Here is an 18,042-nt window from a genome sequence, read left to right as displayed (position 1 = left end):
AGAGTAGCAACTGCGGGCGGTCAATCATGCTCATGCTCAGTTATTACTTAACTTCAATTGCTTCCTGTTGGGTCAACAGGTGACTTCGGGAACTTCCATGCCTATTGTGTTTGACAGCTTCTAGCGGTTTTAATTATCTCTCATAGTAACATCGTTTTCCCAGAATACTCAAGACTACGCTCAAGACTTAATATCAAGAATTACACATCAAATATATCTTACATTCACACGTCCCGTATTTTTAGCACAGTGGTCACCAAACTGCGGCCCTCGAGAAGATTTTGTGCGGCCCACGAATGGATTTTGAATATTAATATGAGGCGGCCCGCATGTTATAATTTTTATTCCTGCTGATGTTTAATACTTTGCTCTTGCAACTTTGTTCTAGGAAAGTCAATCATTGAAATCATTTAAAATGTTTCTGCGTTTATCCATTTCCATGGCATAAGGAGTATAATAAAATTGACTTTGACCCATTCAAAGGTTCAAAGTTTATGAAAAACCTGATTTTTTTAGAATTTTTAAGGGAAAGCAAAAAGTCTTCAAATCTCTAAAAATCTCTCTGTTGAACATATTTCAGTTTAAAAAATTGAACCAGGATCTTCGTCTTTCAGAGGTGTCCGCAGCACGCTGATATTTTTACAATGTTTTTTTTTTAAATTTTGACTTCAAAAATGTCTCCTATTTCTGTAAAACTTTAAAATTATGTTATTTGAAATATTTGAATATGGATTGATTTTTGAATGGTTAAGGAGCCCAAAAGCAAAGAGATGTACAATATTGGACAATACATTTTCAACTTTTTCGATCTTCCATACAAAATGGTATACTTTTGTGGGATAAATCTCATTTATTTATAGTCTGATATGAATAAAATTTACATAGCATTTCGAACATTACTTAAGTGTCAACATTTTAAAAATATCAAAAAGCAAAAATAAAGAGTTTAAAATTAATATCAATCCGATTGAAGTGAATTTCGCGAAAAAGAAAATCAAACTATTTATCTTAAAATATAAGATACCTACACAAGAATCTTCAACATAATTGTTAATTTAATTTAAATGTTCAGCTTTGCTGAAGATACTATCAATATATTCCATATTTTTTTTGGTTCGTGTAAATTTTGTAATTTGTCGAAAAATTTACCGTTACTGCTTTTAACTCGTGTTTAATGTTAAATGTTAAAATTCTGGTGATGTTAAAATTCAATTTAAATCGATCCTTAAAAACAAAATAGATAAAACCCTCTAAAATAGCCTTTTTTGTATTAATAATCGAAAAAGTTTAAAATACATTGTCCAATAGTGTAAGTGACATGTTGATCGAATTTGAGTAAAGTGTAGTAATAAAGCTCTGTTCCTAGCTTTTAAAAAGTATTTGAAGGTGAGTTTTTTTGCCATGAATTATTTTATATTAGCTAACATAATTCATTAAAAACTTGGCATTGTTTCTCTGTCACCATATATCTTTGCTTCCAAACCCCCCTGCTTTGATCATAAAGTTCCTAGAAATGTATTATCCGTTTTCATAGAAATAGAGTTTTTTTGCAATCCCATTGAAAGCTGTTAAAATTAATCCTTATAAATCTTGCGGCCCGCGACTTATTTTGAAAGCGTTGAGATTTGCACGGACCCGGTTAGGCTGAGGACCACTGTTTTAGCATAAATCATGTAAAGCCATTTGCAATAAAATCCTACAAATACAACTATTGTCAGGAAAATACAATCCGTTATATTCTTATTCCTTCCTTCTGGTCGGGTAATGTAATCATACGGTAGCAACCAACAGACTTCAATCGGATCGCTAGCAACGACGTTCCGTTTCTTCTCCAGCCCGCATTTTGGTGAGACAATCCTTCTCCAGTCAGAGGAAAGGATTTTCCCTTCCGTAGTAAACTGCAATACTTAAGCCAGGCCAGGAGCTTCAACCAGCACCCTTCAGTAAACGTTATTCTGTACGCTTCCATTCCATTTGAATCGAAGTTTATCTTTAGGGGTACTTCATACGATTTCCAGTATCTCCATTCGCCTTTACCCCCCCCCCCCTCCCCGATACTTACCATTCGATGAGGCGAAGAAAGGTTGATTGGTTCGATCCATCGGTCTTGTCTTGCCGCCTTGTCTTTACTCTCAGGCTAAACGCTTTGTTTTGAAAACTGAGACAGCACGGTCTATGGCACTGCAAGATTCAAGCAAGAAGGAACTAATCGAAGAAGTTGGGCCAAAATAGTTATTAGGCTTCAAAACTGAAAGTTGTACTCTTGATGTTTGAAATTGGTTTTAGATATTTTACTGGTGACCAAGAATCAAACACCATTTTTTGATAATTTATAAAACGAATTATGCCTGAAAGGGTCATGCATCTTGGTTAGCTTTATAAGCATCCGACAAACATTTTGTGTTGCATCGAAACGCATTAGTTTTTATAGAGATCGAGACGATTTGCATGTATCGAAGTTCAGAGTGAAAGAGGTGACAAAACGTCGAAATAAAAAACGTCGAGGGCCAAAACTTCGATAGGACAAAACGTTGAAAAGACAAAACTCGGAAGAGATAAAACTTCGAAAGAACAGAATTAGAATGGAACGATAATTTCTTAGGAGAATTATGATTCCCTTTAGAGAGAGAATAAATAATTCGACGTTTTATCCTTTCGACGTTTTGTAATTCGATGTTTCGGCATTTGACGTTTTGTCTTTCGACGTTCCGTTCCTAAACCCTCGAGAGGACCTGTTCAAAAATCACTCTAAATTGTCGTCAAACTATCTTGGGGATTCATTTTGAATCATCCTCCTACATCTTGAAAAAAAAAAAACACTTCATTCAAAGCTGCGACTAAAGATGGAATGGACTTATAGGAGTGACTGGATATGTGGAATGGTGATAGTGATGGTGTGGCGCTCGCACACTCAATGCTCTGAAGTGGGCCATTCTTTTGGAAACTAGACAGAGATTTCCAATATTTCGTACGGGGTACGTCTATGTCCCAGGTATTCTATCCTACTAGGTTAAATATTCGCAACTTGAAGAAAAAGTTTTTTTTTTCAAAACGAAATGTTCTAGAAAGTCTTGAAAATAAAAATCATAATTTTGGAAGTAAAAAATACTATCCTGCTTAAATTTCAGTTCAACCCAAAATTAAAAACATCATCAAAAATAACACTGCATTAAAGAAGCAATTTTGTGTGAGATGGAATCTGCTTCCCAATAAACAAAACTTAATTAAAGTAGGATGGCAAAAACTTGGATTTGAGTAAGATGACAGAAACATGGATTTCTCTGAAAAGTACAGTTTGGAAACCCCTGTCCAAATAAATCATTCAAGCATCGAGTTTGTGAGATACTCGCAATGATGACACAAAAACTAGAGTAAACTATTTCCTGGTCGAGTGTGTTTCTTCACTTAAAGACTTTGATAGGGGATCTGCTTTAAACTAAAATTGAATTTTCCTCTTCTGGATGATTCGCCTAGATTCGAGCTCTGAATAGAAGGGGAAGCCTGTTGTGGCTACGAAAATGCTGGCTAGTGGAATTCTTATAAGATTATGAAGGATTAAACTCAAGGGTGACCAAGTCTACTCTGAATGTTGGATGTTAATCAAAACCCTTGCGTTTGCCTGGCAGTTTCTTTGAAGTTACACGTATGCGGTGAGCGGATGAATTTAGAAAATTTGCCAAATAGTATAGAGCTGTATGAATGCATTCTTGTGTTTCAGTGGAATTGGATATATTTTCATTTTCTTTGAAATGTGCATAAAGCCAGGGGACATGAAATGATATAGGATAAAACTTAAACTCTTGTGCATGAAAAAACCCTGTATTTCAATCTCAAGTTATTTAATCCGTTTATTTTAGATTCTTATGTAATTGGGGGTCATGCACAAATTACGTCACGCTCCAAGGGGGAGGGGGAGGGGGTCAAGCCAAGCGTGACAAGTCATAGAAAATTTTCGAAGGACTCATACAAAAAACGTGACAAAGGGGGGGAGGGGGTCGAAAAAGTCGAAATTTAGCGTGACATCATTTGTGTACCATCCCTTGCCTAGTGCTAGATTTGTGTGAAATTAACTCTCCATATTTTCCACTCTGTGTAATGTTATAGAGTTTATCGCAAATGGCAGTGTGCATCGTACGTAAACAATACTTTTCAGTGCTACTGGTTTCTTCTTATTGATTGCTTTTTGATCCTTGTTTGGACTCGAACCTTCGGTTAAACCCATTAGCGAAAGCTAGCGGTGGTAATTCTTCTTGGACACCGTCTTTGAAAAATCTTAGAAGGTCACTTTTTCTTTCGCTTATTCACTGATCATGGTTGTAACCACGAACGGTGAATCTCAGAATTCACAACTTCTTTCTAAAAAAAATGGGTTTTAAAACTGTCCCCAAACGTGGCAAAAAAAATAAGAAAGGACGTTTTTCAGAATGCGCATTTCTTCTAAGGGTGAAATGATTAAACTTAATAATGAGCGATCAGTTCGATGCTCCAGACAAATTTTCCACCAAATGGAAGCAGTCTCTAGTCCAGGCTCTTCGATTCAAATGAGGAAACAAAGAGTGCCGCCAATCACGGTCAGTTGTTCCGAATTTGGAGGATTTAGGTGGGAGCTCTTGAACTCCATTAGGGATTCAACATTTCCTTCCTAATCGCAAAGAAAGTAAGTCACCCGAAGAGATCAATAATCAATAATATTAAAACGTTAGATTAAAGTAAGACTATTGTTCGATGTCCGTGTGACATGGGAACATTTCCAGAACCCCACTCAGTGCTCTCGGTGTCAAATGTGAAGTTATGGTACCAAACGTTGCCGCATGGATGCTAAATGCATGATTTGCGAAGGTTCTTCTCACGCTAAGGACGTTTGTTCTGTGAGGGAAGATACCAAAAAGTTTGAATGCGCAAATTGCGGAGGCAATCATAAGACTTACTTTTGGGATTGCCCTTCGCGTAAACGAATCGTTGAGGCTCGAACCAGTGAGATGAACGGCAACATTTTTTGTAGCAGGAATTCCTTAGGCAGAATTCCCATCAATTCTCATTTTTCAGTTAATGTTCGTTTGCTTCATAATCATTCCCATTAGGTTAAGTAGAATCACCGGTTTTGGCCATACGCCAGCTGTAGCTAACGGTGTATAATCCGTTTTACAAAGCCAATCAGCATGATTGTGTTCAGTAAATCACATGCACAACCATTGGCGTTGGAACAGAGGGAGGGGGGGGGGGGTCAGTGGTCCAGGCCCTCTCTAGAATCATCCAGGCGCCTCTTGAATTTTGGGTGACAATATTTATTATTTAGTTGGTTTTACATTAATTAGCTTGATAAAACCTCGCCAACAATATTTCGCCAATTCACTCGGTTCATCGCCACTTCTCTCCATCGTCGATTGCGACCCACGCTCTCCAGGTCCTGAGGCACCTGCCCAGCTTGCTGCACCCCACGCCTTTTTGTTCCAACCAGATTCGTAGCGAACACCATCTTTACAGGGTTGTTGTCCGGCATTCTTGCAACATTCCCTTCCCAGCTTATCCTTCCAGCTTTAGCTACCTTCACGATACTGTGTTCGCCGTAGAGTTGTGGTTCATTCTTCGCCGCCACACGCCGTTCTCCTGCACGCCGCTGAAGATCGTCCTTAGCACTCGACGTTCAAAAACCCCAAGGGCTGGCAAGTCCTCCTCTAGCATAGTCCACGTCTCATGCCCATAGAGAACTACCGGTCTTCTGAGCATTTTGTACATCGTGCATTTGGTGCGTGGATTAATATTTCTTGACCGCAGTTTCTTCTGGAGCCCATAGTAGGCACGACTTCCACTGATGATGCGCCTTCGTATTTCCCGACTAACGTTGTTGTCAGCCGTCAACAAGGATCCGAGGTAGACGAACTCGTCCACCACCTCGAAGGTATCCCCGTTGATCGTGATACTGCTTCCTAGGTGAGTCCTGTCGCGCTCAGTTCCGCCTACCAGCATGTACTTTGTTCTCGACGCATTCATCATTAGACCGACTGTTGCTGCTTCGCGTTTAAGGCGGGTGAACAAATCTGCCAACGTTTCAATTTTTTTCCCGTCCGCGAAGCAAACAAATTGTCCGGATCTGGTGAAAATCGTGCCTTGACTTAGAAGTCCGGCTCTCCGCATGACTCCTTCAAGCGCAATATAGAACAACAGGCACGAAAGTCCATCGCCCTGTCGTAGTCCCCGCCGAGACTCGAACGAATTGGAGTGTTCGTCCGAGATCTTCACGCAGTTCTGCACACCACCCATCGCTACTCTAATCAATCTTGTGAGCTTCTCGGGAAAGCTGTTCTCGTCCATGATTTTCCATAGCTCTACTGGTCAATACTGTCGTATGCCGCCTTGAAATCGATGAGCAAATGGTGCGTAGGGACCTGATACTCACGGCACTTCTGGAGGATTTGCCGCACGAAAAAATCTGGTCCGTTGTCGAGTGGCCGTCGATGAAAACTGCTTGAAAACTTGTTTGCTATAGGTGATAGACGACGGAAGATGATCTGGTATAGCACTTTGTAGGCAGCGTTTAGGATAGTGATTGCACGATGATTTTCACACTACAGTTTGTTGCCCTTTTTGTAGATAGGGCATAGAACGCCTTGCTTCCACTCCTCCGGTAGCTGTTCCGTTTCTCAGATTCTGACTATCAGCCGATACAGACAAGCGGCCAACCTGTCCGGGCCCATCTTTATGAGTTCAGCTCCGATACCATCCTTGCCAGCGGCCTTGTTATTCTTGAGCTGTTGAATGGCATCCTTAATTTCACCCATCGTGGGAGATGGTTTGTTTCCGCAGTCCGCTGTGCTGATGCAGCCGTCGCCTTCGCGGTCCTGACCTTCTGTGCCAGTGTGCTCTGTGCCATTCAGGTGTTCATCGTAGTGCTGTTTCCTTCTTTCGATCACCTCGCGTTCGTCCGTCCTTATCCCGGCACATTTCAGCTCGCGGCCTTTGCGGAAGCCATTGCGAAATGCGTTGAGCTTCTGATAGAACTTACGTGTTTCTTGAGACCGGCACGGCTATTCCATCTCCTCGTCTCCTCCAGGCGGCATTTTTCTCCCGAAAGAGGCCGTTGCCGTTTCCGTCTATAACGTTCCACGTTCTGCCGGGTCCCGTTCTTGCCGGCTGCAACATGACCGCCTGCGCTACATTCTTCTCCTCCAGAATCTGCCTATATTCCTCGCCGAACCAATCGTTCCGTCCCACGTATCCGACGTTGCTCTCAGCTGCATTGTTAAAGGCTGCTTCACTGTTCTCCAGCAGTCCTCAAGAGGGGCTTCATCCAGCTCACCCTCTTCCGGTAATGCAGCCTCGAGGTGTTGCGCGTACGCAGTTGCGACATCCGGTTGCTTAAGCCGCTCTAGGTCATACCGGAGCGGCCGTCGGTACCGTACGTTGAGTTTTGGGCGCAGTTTAACCATCACCAGATAGTGATCAGAGTCGATTTTAGCACCACGACAGCTCTTGACGTCCATAATGTTGGAGAAGTGCCGTCCATCAATCATAACATAGTCGAATTGTAATTCTGTCTGCTGTGGTGATCTCCAGGTGTATCGGTATGGAAGGCTGTGCTGAAAGTAGGTGTTTTACCGAGAATCGTCAAATTATTACCAAGATATCAGCTGTTGGCTTCTCGGCGATTCCGTTTAAGTGTGTATAATGTTTCAAGACATTTTCTCTAAGGCTGGCTAAAACTGGTGCTTTTACCCTATGCTCATTCACTAATTTTTCTTCCATCGGGTAAATACTCATGGAAATGCCTGTGCCTATATATTTTTCTCATAGGTGTAACTTTGAGTAAGTTAAGAAATTCCATTATTGACCCTTGCTTCAATAATGGAATTTCTTAACTTTGAAACTTCTTAACATTGAAATTCCAAAATGTGAAGAGATGCTCGGATTGTAATGCAATTTTGGGATTTTTTCCTCTCCCCCCATGATAAGTTTTTTTTTTTATATTTAATTTTTATATTTATACCGGTTGTAAGTAAAATTGAGGGAGCGAAAGACATCGATGTCGATGTTATCATTCCATTGGCAGTTCCACAACGCGAGAAAAAATTCTTCTTGTATTTGTCTGGATTTGCTCCTCACGCAACAGAGAATGAAATCGCTGACCTGAACACCAATGAGACTAAAAACAAATCTTTGTGAACTCACCTTTGTTTCATTTAAAGTCGGAATTGGTCTGCAGCTGAAGGATCTGGCTCTTCAAAGTTCGTCGTGGCAGAAAGGAATAATTTTCCGCGAATTCGACTCCAAGCAATCATCAAAACACTCCAACTTTCGCCCATACTCCAGCTCGCCAAGGAACTCACACCAGTAACGTCTCTTCGTCGAACATACATTTACCCGAGCTAACTCGCAACCTCGAACCGATCAAAGCTAATTGCTCTACATCTGTATCTGCTACACTACATTCGTTGACTATTTACTACCAAAATGTGAGAGGATTACGGACCAAAACAAATGAACTGCACGTTGCTCTCGTTTCGTGCGATTATGACGTCATAGTCTTTACAGAGACTTGGTTGAAAAGCGATATTCTTGACTCGGAGCTAACTACAAACTACAAACTGTATCGATGTGATCGCAATCCCAACACAAGCCAACATCGCCGAGGAGGTGGTGTTTTGATCGGTGTTAAAACTGAATTGAAAAGCTCGGCTGTTGTCTGTTCAGGTGGCGATGCACTGGAGCAAAAAGCAGTTCGCATTGAACTCGAGGATGGAAATGTTTATGTATGTGCAGTTTATCTCTCTCCCAACTCTGATCCTGCGCTTTACGAGATGCATTCTACCTGCATGCAACAGCTAAATATGATGACTGAGGAGCGTGATAAGATTCTAGTTTTGGGTGACTATAATTTACCAAACTTACGCTGGCAATTCGACAACGATTTGAACTGTTTCCTACCTACGAACGCATCAATTGAGTCTGAACTATTGTTGGTTGAATCATTATTAGCCACTGGACTGCAGCAGCAGAATCATTTCGTCAATGACAATAACAGATTACTTGACTTGGTGTTTGCTAATAGTATAGCATATGCAGACGTTTTTGAACCACCTATCCCGTTGATGAATGTTGACAGACATCACAAACCGATTTGTTTAAAGCTGGATGTTGAGCAAAGACTCATTGAAGAGGAATTTGAACGGTTTGATTTTCAACGATGTGATTTGAGAGTGTTGAATGAGCGACTTCTTCAGGCTGATTGGAGTCGATTATCGATCGCAGATTCAGTTGATGAGGCAGTTGAGCGGTTCTACGATGAACTATTTGGTATCATTCGAGCTTATGTACCGATGCGAAGATGCAAATGGAATTCTCACAAAAGGCAGCCGTGGTGGAATGCAGATTTACGAAATCTTCGCAACCGTCTACGCAGATCTAGGAAACGCTACTTCAAACGGAAGAATGTGACACGATTTACTGAAATGCGGGAGAGGCCCAATATAACTCTTTGAACGCAAGATGTTTTCGTGACTACATCCATCGCATCGAAGATAATGTTAAAGCTGATCCGAAATCATTCTGGACTTACGTTAATGACCGAAAGTCGACGAACGGAATACCTCCGAACATGCGCTACCGTGGAGTGACTGCTAACTCGCCGCTGGAGTCTGCGAATATGTTCTCGTCTTTCTTTCAAAGTGTGTCAAGTAACAACTCACCACCTTTGTCAGAAACGTACTTGAGCAGTATTCAGCAACATGACGTGAATGTGCCCCGGATGATTTTCTCAACACACGATGTCCTGGTCAAGCTGTAATCCATCGACACGACGAAAGGCCCTGGCCCTGATCAACTACCTCCCTTTCTCGTCAAACACTGTGCAAATTCGCTCGTCTTACCTGCGAGCATTTTGTTCAACCGCTCTTAAATAATTAGGTCAGGAACGCTTTTCTCGTGTCGATGCCTAAAATAAATACAAAGAAGTTCGTAAAAACTAGGTGAGTTTTGTAATATAAAAAACACAGCTGCAAAACAAACCCAGTGAAAATATTTGACATTGCAATCAACAATCGAAGAGCATGGCCTACTAAGACCTAACTATAAAATCGGTTGCCAACAAATGTCATAGTCAAATCACCCCCCACAGTTTTATAGCTAGCGTAAAAAGCTGGATATCTGCTGATCAACACGGTTTTATGAAGAAGAGATCAACTACGACCAACATGTTGAGTTATGTTTCAACTCTTGTGGAAAAAATGGAGAAAAGACAGCAAGTCGACGCTGTGTATGTTGACTTTGCTAAAGCTTTCGATAAAGTACCACACGTTGTTGCAGTTGAAAAACTCAAAAGAATGGGATTTCCAGACTGGTTAACGAAATGGATTTTTTCTTATCTCACTGGACGCAGTTCTTCTGTTAAATTTGGTGAGACACTCTCAGCTCCGTTCCAGATTGGATCCGGAATACCTCAAGGCAGCATCCTAGGACCCTTGCTGTTTGTGCTATTCGTCAACGATCTTTGCACGATGTTTAAATCTCGAAAATCTTTGTATGCTGATGATCTGAAGTTTTACCGGGTAATCACTACGTTAGTAGATTGCTGTGCGCTACAAACCGACATTGACATGCTTCTGAAATGGTGCGATTCTAATGGAATGGAAGTCAACTTCAATAAGTGCTGTGTGATTTCATTTTCTCGATCACGCACACCGCACTGTGTTTTAATTCCTCGTTTTCATGCGCTTTTTGAATAGCGCCCTAACCGTTGATTTTAGCGATATAGTTTGTTCGGAGAAGTTTCTTGATATATTAAGGCGCAACTTTTGACGAAAAAAAATTTGTGATCAATCCACCTAGCAGTGAGATAGAAAAACTATTTTTTCAAAACATTTAGATAGACATATGGTGTCTTCGGCAAAGTTGTAGAATTGGCAATTTGAAACAACTTTGTCGAAGACACAATTTTTCTATCTCTTATACTTTTTGAGATATATGCCGTTGTATGTGAATGACCCCTAAAAATCATATTTTTTATCATAACTTTTTTCCAAGATTTTTATCATTTTTTGTGTTTTCTACAAAGTTGTTTGTCATAGAAAAACCCGTGTTTTTGCTGAACATATCATAACCCTATCTTTTGAAGTAACAAAGTTATTCATGAATTACTCTTTTTTCAAGGGGTAGTTTAGGCCTCTATAACTGGCTTCGGCGCAAAATGGCGCAGACAACTCTTACAAATCATGAAAGTACCATATCTTCCCTTTCGGCAGTTGATAAAAACTTTTGTCTATAAGCGTCTTTGCATGGGTTTTTACTATCAAACAAATAAGCCTTATTAAAACTAATTCGACTGATAACCCTTTTACTTTAAGAGATAGAGAGGTGCAATGTTCAGCAAAAACACGCGTTTCAAGATGTTTAACAACTTTGTAGAAGACATGAAAAATTTTTTTTCGTCAAAAAAATTTTTTTTCGTCAAAAGTTGCGCCTTAATATACCAAGAAACTTCTCCGAACAAACTATATCGCTAAAATCAACGGTTAGGGCGCTATTCAAAAAGCGCATGAAAACGAGGAATTAAAACACAGTGCACCGGTAACTTTCGTTTACAAGATAGCAACAACAAGCTTGAACCGTACACACACGGTCAAGGACTTGGGGATTCTGATCGACAGCAAGTTAAGGTTCACAGAACATATATCTGCAGTAACGGCTAAGGCGTACGCTATGCTGGGGTTTCTGAAACGCAACTCGAAAGAGTTTAGAGATGTGTACTGCCTAAAGACGCTATATTGATCGCTTGTGCGTAGTGTTCTGGAATATGGCGTACAAGTGTGGGCCCCATGCCATGAAGTACACATCCAGCGATTAGAACGGATTCAAAGGCATTTTGTGCGGTACGCTTTAAGAGGTCTGAATTGGAGAGATAGGGCCAACTTACCACCTTACGAAAATCGATGCTTACTGATAAATTTGCCCACCTTATTAAGCAGCGCATGCTCGTGTTCGATATCTTGACAGATCGCATTGATTGTGCCGATTTGCTATGTAAACTCCGTTTCAACGCTCCTCTAAGATCAACTCGTGAACCTGATTTCTTTCGCCGACCTTTCCATCGTACTGCATATGGAATGCACAATCCACTAGAGGTTTGCTGTACCCGTTTCAACGAAGTAGCTGATATTTTTGATTTTGAAATATCCAAAAATGTGTTCAAGTTAAGGATTAGTTCATAAGTTACTTTTGTCTGTGCGATGTATTATTTTATATCGAAGATAAATCTATATAAATAACTAAAATGGAAATAGAAAAATTAATTGATTGGTTCGTGAGAAATCTCAATCAATAGGCTCTCCAACGAGAACAAACTCATGGGAGATTTGATTCGAAAATCTCATCCTTGAGTTTTTCTTTTACTATGACTCTACCAGACTAACAAGAAATGTAAAAATACAAGACAATGAGTCATATAGATGAGCCAACACATCCATAATTTTTTGACTGCTGAGTCACGTGATTGAAAATTCACGCATGAAAAATTTCAATCGTGAGTTATTAGAATTTGAGTTTTTCACATCTAAGGTCATGATTATCTTTTTATAGATCGTTTGGAACTCGGATTTGTGTGATAGCCCTTGTCTGTTTAGATTTTTAATTTGATGCCGTTCATATCGAATGGCATTGTAAGCAGTGAGTTAAGCAGTTTGCATGTAAGAAGTGTTGGAAAGTTTTCAACATTTTACTCATATTTAGAAATGGCTACTTGGTAGTTACTTACATTACTCGTTAGGGTGAGTTTAGCACGTTTACCACAATCAGTTCAATACTCTTATCGTTATATGTAGTATGCTGTGATTTATTCACCTAGTTGTCGATCATCTACATTGCATTGGTTCATGATTAACTCAAGTGCAATAATTCACCTAATCTTCCCTCACATTGCCTTATGTTGAAGATAATTAGAGCTTGCATTGGCGTTGTTTTCAACCCTGATAATATGATGTTTATTTAATCCATCATTCATATTCACCCACATGCATTCCAGAACAGGTTGCTGAATAATAGCAAACCGATAGCGCATGCATACGAAATGGGGTTTCCAGGGTATCAGAACGTCCTCATGAGGAAAATCCTAATTCGATTATCGCTCGTTAAATTACCATATCAAATTTACTTTAAGGGGCCCGGGGTTGCATGCTGAAGGATGCTTTTCTCCGTCTTTCAACGCCAACACGAAATCAACTGGGCTTTCAACACCATGGCATCATGCTCTAAGTTGAAACCCACCCACATTTCAATGTGTGCGGTACCAGTACCAGCTCCGTGCCATCGTCAAGCTCGAATTCGTTTGGCATTGTGTCCTATAATAATAAAATTTTATTCATAGTTTAACTTTCCCATGACTTTTGAATGGATTCGATGCGAAAGCGGCTGCATGGGGATTATTCTTAGTCCTATAATTCCAAGTACATTGCACATAAGCAAGTGGGCAAGGGCGGAGATGCTGTGATTTGTAAAGTGCCTATAGAATTCTTACTGCTCTATGGGGTTCTGTCAATGTGGATGAGTATTATTGAACTAAGTTAAAGATTTATCATGAGGAAATGGGTTTCCTTTGTGCTTTCTTATTCTCATCCAAATCAACATTTAGATATATTAGAAATACCCAGAAATACTTAGAAATAATTATGAATAGTGAGCATCGGCTTAAGTCACAAATGACAGAACAAGAATACAGAAAAACCTTCTTCATCCATTAACTTCCTGGATTATAACTTTCAAAGAAAATCAATGACACATTTTCTCAAATTAATGTCTATTGTATTAATAGGAAAAAACAATACAAAAGCATGCGGAGGAATAACTCTTCTTCTGAAGAAAACGTACAAAAAGTAAAACACATAAGCCTAGTTACAAAAGTACTGGAAGAGCCTACGTATCCATTTGGCATAACCTTTGAGCATGATTTACTAAAGTACTGAAGTACCTTCATTGTATCTCCTCTTCTTCAAATTTGAATAATCCGGGAAAAAAAATTTCTCTGAATGATTCTAATGTTTGCCACACTTACATATTGAAGAAAGCAAATCTTAACAAGCCAAAAGAGCAACGATTTTTGTTCAATTACTTTACTTTACTTTTGCTGGCTCTACGTCCTTCAAGACATGACCTGCGCCACAATGTTACGCCAACTAACTCGGTCCATGACTGCTAACCTCCAGTTTCTCGATCGCCCCACTTTTCCAAGATCCTGCTCCACTTGGTCAAACCACCTAGCTCGTTGCGCTCCCCTTCGTCTTGTATCGGCCGGGTTTGAGGTGAACACCATTTTTGCGGGATTGTTGTACGGCATTCTCACAACGTGTCCCGCCCATCGTACCCTTCCAGTTTTGGCGACTTTCTGGATACTGGGTTCACCGTAGAGTTGCGCAAGCTTATAGTTCATTCTTCTCCTCCATACGCCGTTCTCACGTACTCCGCCGAAGACCGTCCTAAGCACACGTCTTTCAAAAACTCCTAGCGCTTGCAGGTCCTCTTCGAGCATTGCCCAAGTCTCATGCTCGTAGAGGACTACCGGTCTTATCAGCGTCTTGTACATGGTACACTTAGTACGGAAGTAAAGTTTACCAGACCGCAAGGTCTTGTGGAGTCCGTAGTAAGCACGACTTCCGGCAATGATACGGCTTCGAATTTCTCTGCTGTAGTTGTTATCCGACGTTATCAATGATCCGAGGTAGAAAAATTCGTCCACCACCTCGAACTCATCCCCGTCGATCGTCACACGTCTGCCAATGCGAGCTCTATCGCGCTCGGTTCCTCCAACCAGATCTGCTTCACGTTTCAGCCTGGTATACTGTTCAGAAACCATCTGGAACGTTCTTCCTACAATATCCACGTCGTCAACAAAGCAGATGAACTGGCTGGATTTATTGAAGATCGTGCCCCGCATGTTGAAGCCCGCCCGTTTCATAACACCTACTAGCGCAATATTGACCAGAAGGCAGGAAAGACCATCGCCTTGTCGAAGTCCTCTGCGTGTTTCAAACGGGTCCGATAATGCACCCGATATCTTCACACAGCACTGTACACTATCCATCGTTGCTTCGATCAGTCTAGTCAGATTCCCGGGAAAACCATTCTCGTCCATAATCTTCCATAGCTCTTCGCGGTCGATGGAATCATAGGTCGCTTTGAAATCGATGAATAGGTGGTGCGTACGGACTTGATATTCGCGACACTTTTGGAGGATCTGGTGCAACATAAAGATTTGGTCTGTCGTCGATCGCCCGTCCATAAAACCGGCTTGTTAACTTCCCACAAATCTGCTTGCCAGTGGCGATAGACGGCGGAAGATGATCTGGGAAAGCACTTTATAAGCTGCGTTAAGAATGGTGATCGCTCGATAGTTCTCACATTCTAACTTGTCACCCATTTTGTATATTGGGTATATTATTCCCTCCTTCCACTCCTCTGGTAGTTGTTCTGTATCCCAGATCCTGGCTATCAATCGGTGCAGACAAGTAGCCAACCTGTCCGGATCCATTTTAATAAGTTCCGCTCCAATACCATCCTTTCCAGCTGCTTTGTTGTTCTTAAGCTGTTCGATAGCATCCTTAGCTTCATCTATTGTGGGAGTTGGCACATCTCCCTCATTCATCATGCTTATGAAGCCATTTCTTCTGCTGCCTTCGTCTTCCTCCTCTGCACCAATTAGGTGTTCATCGTAGTGCTGCTTCCACCTTTCAATCACCTCACGTTCGTCCGTCAAGATACCTCCATCCTTATCCCGGCACATTTCGGCTCGCGGCACAAAGCCTTTGCGGGATGCATTGAGTTTCTTGTAGAACTTACGTGTTTCTTGAGAACGATACAGCTGCTCCATCTCTTCGCACTTCAACTCTTCCAAACGGCGCTTTTTATCCCGGAATAGATGGGTTTGCTGTCTTCGCTTCTGTTTGTATCGTTCCACGTTTTGACGGGTGCCTTGCTGCAGCATCATCGCCCGCGCTGCATTATTCTCGTCCAAAACCGTCTGACACTCTTCGTCGAATCGACCGTTCCGTCGATTTATTTCCACGAACCCAATGGCACCTTCCGCTGCGTTGTTAATGGCTACTTTGAAACTACTCCAGCAGTCCTCAAGGGGGCTTCGATGAGCTCTCTCTCTCTTCCGGCAACGCTGCTTCAAGGTTTTGCGCGTAATCAGTTGCGACTTCGGGTAGCTTGAGTCGTTCCAGATTGTGGCGGGCGTCGGTACCGAATGTTGTTCACAACGGAGAGTCGTTGGCGCACTTTAACCGTCACTAGGTAGTGGTCCGAATCGATGCTTGCGCCGCGATAGGTTCTGTCGTCGATAATGTCTGAGAAGTGTCTTCCATCAATCAAAACGTGGTCGATTTGCGATTCCGTCTGTTGGGGTGATCTCCAGGTGTACCGATACGGGAGGCAGTGCTGGATCCTACTACGTATGGCCATGTTTTTGGAGGCGACGAAATCAATCAGTCTAAGGCCGTTTTTGTTCGTAAGCTGGTGAGCGCTGAACTTCCCTATAATCGGTCTAAATTCCTCCTCCTGGCCAACCTGAGTGTTGAAATCTACGATAACGATTTTGACATCATGGCTTGGGCAGCCATCGTATTCACGTTCCAGCTGCGCGTAGAAAGCGTCCTTATCGTCATCGTCACTTGCTAGGTGATGGCTGTGCACGTTGCTGATATTGAAGAAACGGCCTTTGATCATTGGCCACCACCCAATCACGCGCCTCTGAATTTCGCCCATCACGATAAAAGCTGTGCCCAACTCACCTCTGTTGCCGCAGCTCTGGTAGATGGTATAACCATCCCTATACGTATGTACCGTTGACCCTTTCCAGCAAACCTCCAGTAGCCCTACGATGTCGAACTTGCGGACCCTCAATAATTCGGAAAGAATGCGGGTACTTCCCAAGAAATTGAGAGTTCCATGATCCGAGTTTCCAATCGTTAGTTCGTTTACGATGCCTGGGTCTATGCTGATTGTTCCGGTACAAATTTAAATTGAATGCTTCCTGTACTGATGATTTTTACGGCTGGCTTTTAAGGCCTGCATCAACTCCCTGTCTCGCCGGGGGATCATCGTGCACAGCCGCTTCGATGATCAGCCGCTCCTAACATGGAGAACAGACGCTGTTTTGAGCCGCCCCTAACATGGAGAACAGCCGCATCGATGATCAGCCGCCCCTAACATGGAGAAAAGACGCTCTGACAAGCTACACCCTCAGAAGAGATTAACCAATATTCAATTAACCAAATTTAAATTACTACACTCAAAATAATCCAAACGTCATTGTTACGTGAAAACATACGTGATTTTTTTCCATCGCACTTTTCACGTAGCTCATACGCAAACCATAGGTAGCCCAGAATGAACGCATGAACTTTGGAAGTTCGTCCATTCCACCGTCGTTAAACGTAAGAGCTACGTGGATTTTTCGGTAGCCCTTACGAAGCGTTTCAATAGGACCTAGATGGTTTTGCATTAAATTCAACTGCAATAAAGATCAATCTTATTTTTAATAAGCTTTGGAAGAAAACTAGTTCCCAATTGGAAAATGTAAACAAGCTTAAAAGATTGTGATATTTTTATTGTCAATCTGAGCATTTTGAATCCTGTTTCCTCAATTTTGTGAGTTTGATCTGTCTTGTTGTACCCTTCGCGTGCTATAAGTGATAAGAGGTTATAAATCACGTGTAAAATATGAAGTGATGCAGGGATTCTTCGATATTCAAAGCATATTTACCTTGAAATCAATCTTACACAGAGATTAAAGCAGCAGCAGCTTCTGAAGCTCTTCACAAATCAAGCGGGCGCCATCTCAGGATTTGAGCTCAATACCGAATGTACGTACAATATGCAGATGTCAAAATGAACTTAGGCACCTACGTGAATTCCACGTAAGTGCGATAGGTAACCTCAGTAAACATTACCGAGTCACTGTTTGGTGGTTATTAATGGTTTAAAGATCTTTATCTTAGTCAGGTGAAGTGGAGGTAAAATGAATTTGGAATGATCTACGTGATTTTTCACGTAGCAATGACG

At 41.5% G+C, this 18,042-nt stretch overlaps 1 long non-coding RNA gene across 1 annotated transcript; it reads right to left on the bottom strand.

The window, feature by feature from the left end:
* Window positions 1-17,566: 17,566 nt before the first annotated feature.
* On the bottom strand, window positions 17,567-17,783 carry LOC110675749. Its single transcript, XR_002499758.1, has 2 exons — window positions 17,744-17,783; window positions 17,567-17,663 (listed from the first exon to the last, which is right to left on the bottom strand). It is a non-coding gene; the product is annotated as an uncharacterized LOC110675749 (long non-coding RNA).
* Window positions 17,784-18,042: the final 259 nt, after the last annotated feature.

This window comes from Aedes aegypti, chromosome 2 (genome assembly GCF_002204515.2).
Source record: "Aedes aegypti strain LVP_AGWG chromosome 2, AaegL5.0 Primary Assembly, whole genome shotgun sequence".
NCBI classification, from domain to species: Eukaryota; Metazoa; Arthropoda; class Insecta; order Diptera; family Culicidae; genus Aedes; species Aedes aegypti.
This window is presented reverse-complemented; position numbering and strand designations above follow the sequence as displayed.